This window comes from Ranitomeya variabilis, chromosome 4 (genome assembly GCF_051348905.1).
Source record: "Ranitomeya variabilis isolate aRanVar5 chromosome 4, aRanVar5.hap1, whole genome shotgun sequence".
Taxonomy (NCBI): Eukaryota; Metazoa; Chordata; class Amphibia; order Anura; family Dendrobatidae; genus Ranitomeya; species Ranitomeya variabilis.
In genome coordinates, this window is record NC_135235.1 from 122,261,517 (window position 1) to 122,266,826 (window position 5,310).

The 5,310-nt window shown below is 44.3% G+C and overlaps 1 long non-coding RNA gene across 1 annotated transcript; it reads left to right on the forward strand.

Moving 5' to 3' along the window:
• Positions 1-3,217: 3,217 nt before the first annotated feature.
• On the forward strand, positions 3,218-4,341 carry LOC143768491 (uncharacterized). Its single transcript, XR_013213893.1, has 3 exons — positions 3,218-3,285; positions 3,851-4,042; positions 4,149-4,341. It is a non-coding gene; the product is annotated as an uncharacterized LOC143768491 (long non-coding RNA).
• The last annotated feature ends 969 nt before the right edge of the window (positions 4,342-5,310 follow it).

Genomic DNA, 5,310 nt, shown 5'->3' on the forward strand with positions numbered 1-5,310 from the left:
CTGGGGCGCTGCAATAGCATTCTAAATCCTAGAAGGAAATATGTGTTTCCCCCTTTTCAGCATTATACAGCAATGTCCCCTATCCTGGGTTCATTCTGGTATTTATGTCCCTCATCCTGGCCCCATCCTGACATATATGCTCCCAATCCAGGGAAATATGTTCCCCATCCTGGACCTATCCAGGTATATAGGTATATACTGTATGTTCCCTATCCTGGATCCATCCTGGTATATATGCCCCCAATCCTGGGCTCATCCTGGTATATATGTCCCCAATCCTCATATATATGTTACCAATCCTGGTATATGTCCATCATCTTGGCTCCATTCTGGTGTAGATGTTGCTTATCCTGGACGTCATCTTGTTATATATGTGCCCCATCTCTATCCTGCCCCAAGATCCTGCACCGTGTATCTCCATCCTTCCCCATGATCCTGCTCCAGATGTATCCATCCTGCCCCATCTATCTCTATTCCTCCCTATCTGTCTCCATCCCTCCCTATCTATCTTCATCCTGCCCCATGATCCTGCTCCATGTGTCTCCATCCTGCCTCATCTGTCTCCATCCTGCCTCATCTGTCTCCATCCTGCCCCATCTGTCTCCATCCTGCCCCATCTGTCTCCATCCTGCCCCATGTTCCTGCCCCATCTGTGTACATCCTGCCTCATTTCTCCATCCTGCACTATGTGTCTCCATCGTGCCCCATCTCTTTCCATCCTGCACCATGTGTTTCCATCCTCCACCATCTCACATGGTGCAGGATAATGATGCAGGAAGGAGACAGATGGGGCAGGCAGAAGACAAATGTTCCATGTGGCTCCATCTTGCTGCACAAACATCTTGAGGCTGCCGCTTTCAATAAAAATAATAATAAAAAAAACACTTTCTCCTTACCTGGCCGCGTTCCAGTGGCGATGTCCAAGCCAGGCATTTCAAGCGGGGACTCGCCAGCGAATGACAATGATGTCATACGCCGGTAACGTGTGTGCTGACGTCAGCTGCCAGCCTCCTATTGGCTGGCGGTGTTTAACTATTGCCGTGCGGGCCCACAATAGAGTTTAACTGAACCTGCGTCTCGGACGCAGGTTGAGTTACTGCACCCGCAGAATCCTGCAGAATCCTGCAGCTGGGGCCCGGTGAGCAGAAGAGAGAGGGCCCGATGTGGACCCCCTCTGTTCACCTGGCTCCATACGCCATTCAGAGCAGTAGTGCCCTGATGGCGGCCCTGAGGATACGTTCACACAACCATATTTTCAGTCTTAGAATAGTATTCTGTGTATGAAAAAGCAGACAGCATTCAAACCAATATTATTCAACGGGGCAGAGCAGATGAGCAATTTTTTTCACTGACCGAATCTGCGTGTGAAAAAATGGCGACAAACACGAGTTTAGTCTGTAAATCGAAGGAGACTCTACTGTTCTAATCTATGGGTGTGAAAAAATACTGACACCATGCGGAGTCACAGTGTAGCATTCAATTTTTATGGATACATTGTAATTCTGTAAAAAAGAAAGCGTAAAGGATCTTGTAAATCATTAATAGCGGCTTCTGTAAAAACAAATTTGAATGTTTTTTTTACACGCTCGTGTGAACCTACTCTCACTTTGATCTTTGTTTAATTAATTAAAAAGCTGGTAATATTACTATAAAAATAAATTAATTAACATATTTGGTATTAATGCATTCATAAAACTCACCTATCAAAAATCTGAAATTAACCTGATTGGTGAACAAAAAAAACAAAAATTATCAAAACTTAAGAATTACGGGTTTTTTTTCTTTCTTCCCCAAAATAGTATCATTGCAAACATCAGTTTGGTGACAAAAAAACACATTAATTTCTAGAAACTTCTGAATTTTTGTTTACTTTAAAAAAATAAAAAGGAAGTTTGCCATCACCATAATAATACTGACCTAGAGCATACTGACCTACTGACCTCGGTTCCCAGGTCATTTTTACAACACAATGAACGCTGTAAAGACAAAACCGAAAAAACGAGTTCAGAATATTATGTTTTTCACCATTTTATCGCATTGAATTATTTCCTTTGTTTTTCGGTAGATGATATGTGAAAATGAACGGCGTCAATCAATATTCCATAGCTCAAATGGTTTTGTTGATGGAAAAATAAAGTTACAGCTTTTGTTAAAAGAGGAGGATCAAAATAAAGGCTATGTGCACACGTTGCGGATTCATGTGCGGATTATTCCGCGCAGAATTTGAAAAATCCGCAGGTAACACGCCCTGCGTTTTACCTGGGGATTACCTGCGGATTTACCATGGATTTATGGCAGTTTTTGTGCGGTTTTCACATGCGTTTTTACACCTTCGGATTCCAATTATAGAGCAGGTGTTCATCGCTGCGGAATCCGCACAAAGAATTGACATGCTACGGAAAATAAACCGCAGCGTTTCCATGCGGTTTTGGTTTTCCATAGGTTTACATGGTACTGTACAACACATGGAAAACTGCTGCGAATCCGCAGCCAAATCCAAAACGTGTGCACAAACCCAAAAGGTGTAAAAAGATTTTTTTTTTTGTTTTTTATATCCACAAAGGGATTGGGTGATTGGGTAACAATGATTTTGATTAGCAGGTTTTTTTTATTTATTTATTTTTGTTTTGGGTTTTATTTATTTTTTATGTATGTTTTTATTTCCAATTTATTTCACATAGTGTGTGGATCACCAGGTCTTATGACCTTCGGGGGGCATTATTAGGAGAATTTAATATTCCATATATATAATGTGTGTGTTAGGGCTGTCCCACACGTCCAGATAATTCCGGTACCGGAAAAAATCGGTACCGGAGTTATCCGTGTCCGTGTGCCCGTGAGCTCACGTAGGCCATACGTGCAGCACACGTGTGCCACCTGTGTGGCGAGTGGGTACCACACGGAGCGTGCGCTGTCCCCTGCATCGTGCTGAAGCCGCGATTCATATCTTCTGTGCAGCAGCGTTTGCTGCATAGAAGATATGAATAATAGCGTTTAAATGAAAGATCTATGTGTCCGCCGCCCCCCCACCCCCTGTGCGCCCCCCCGCTGTTCAGAAAATACTCACCCGCATCCCTCGTTGGCTGTCGCTCCTTCCTGGTCTGGCCGCGGCTTCCACTGTATGCGGTCACGTGGGGCCGCTCATTTACAATCATGAATAGGCGGCTCCACCTCCCATAGGGGCGGAGCCGACTATTCATGATTGTATATGAGCGGCCCCACGTGACCACATACAGTAGAAGACGCGGGGCAGAGAGTAAGCAGCGACAGCCAACGTGGGAGCGGGTGAGTATTTTCTGAACAGCGGGGGGGCGCACAGGGGGTGGGGGGGCGGCGGACACATAGATCTTTCATTTAAACGCTATTATTCATATCTTCTATGCAGCAAACGCTGCTGCACAGACGATATGATTCGCGGCTTCAGCACCATGTGGGGGGGACAGCGCTTCCTGTAGCGCTGTCTCCGGCATGCCACACGGAGAACGTCCGTGTGAGGTCCGTGTTTTACACGGACCCATTGACTCTATTGGGTCCGTGTAATACGTGCGCTCCCACGAACACTGACATGTCTCCGTGTTTGGCACACGGAGACACGGTCCGCAAAAAATCAATGACATCTGCACAGATGCATTGATTTTAATGGGTCTACGTGTGTCAGTGTCAGGAAACCGTCACCTCACGTACCGGAGCCACTGACGTGTGAAACCGGCTATATATATATATATATATATATATATATATTTATTTAATCTTTTTACTTGTGCAATTCGGTTAATGAACCATGCCCACCACCATATTCACAAACAGAGCGGCCAACCCTATCTAGCCAACATTCCCTCACATCATACAGGTGACCTCACAGCTACTAGGTAATGAGAGAGCGTTCTACCTGTCATAATGGCCTCAGAGTGTAGGACATTCTACTGGCAGCCCACAAGTTATTAGCAACCCGCCTGGTACCATCAAGACATCATGGCTTCTCACAAGAAAAGCAGGAGATCCTATCCCAGAAGGAGAAGGACTCGCAGACCCCATAAAATGGGTAAATGTTATTGAGCCTACACTAAACAGTATAACCTCCATTATAATGCTATACATGTAATTCTTGGCAATGTGCAACCTTATATTTATACATTGGCTTCTTCTAGGTCATAAACGTAGACATCGTTATTACTCCAGAAGGCGGATGTAGCAGAACCAGGAATAGCCCCTTACTGCTGTCACCGATGACCACTTCTCTCGAGATCGAGTCCACTGGGGAAGTTGAACACAAGAAATTCAGAACTTCATAATCTGTCAATAAATCAGCATAAGGGCATGAAATAAACGACCATGAGCAGATTGCAGTCTCTTCTCTTAGTTTTATAGAACTAAAATTATTTAGATAAAATAAGGTAAAACAGGACTTATAGTGGATATTAAAAGAATCATTTTAGAATTTCTTCCACTTTTAAAGTCACCTGTAATCTGTACAAATCCACTGCAAAACAAACGGAAATCTTTTTGGATGGAAACATAAAAAAATAAAATTAACCCCTTTCTGACCTCGGACGGGATAGTACATCCGAGGTCAGAACCCCCGTCTTTGATGCGGGCTCCGGCGGTGAGCCGCATCAAAGCCGGGACATGTCAGCTGTTTTGAACTATTAACTAGTTAAATGCCACTGTCAAACACAGACAGCGGCATTTAACTACCGATTCCGGCCAGGCGGCAGGAAATGAGCGCATCGCTGACCCCGTCATATGATCGGGGGTCAGCGATGCTTCTGCATTGTAACCATAGAGGTCCTTGAGACCTCTATGGTTACTGATCCCGGCTAGCTATGAGCGCCACCCTGTGGTCGGCGCTCATAGCACACCTGCATTTCTGCTGCATAGCAGAGATCTGATGATCGCTGCTATGTAGCAGAGGCGGTCGAGGTGTGCCAGCTTCTAGCCTCCTATGGACGCTATTGAAGCATGGCAAAAGTAAAAAATAAAAAAGTGAAAAAAAATAAAAAAATAATAGTTTAAATCACCCCCCTTTCGGCCCATTCAAAATAAATCAATAAAAAAAAATCAAACCTACACATATTTGGTATCGCCGCATTCAGAATCGCCCGATCTATCAATAGAAAAAAGCATTAACCTGATCGCTAAACAGCAAAGCGAGAAAAAAATTAGAAACGCCAGAATTACGTTTTTTTGGTCGCCGCGACATTGCATGAAAATGCAATAACGGCCGATCAAAAGAACGTATCTGCACTAAAATGGTATCATTAAAAACACCAGCTCGGCGCGCAAAAAATAAGCCCTCAACCGACCCCAAAT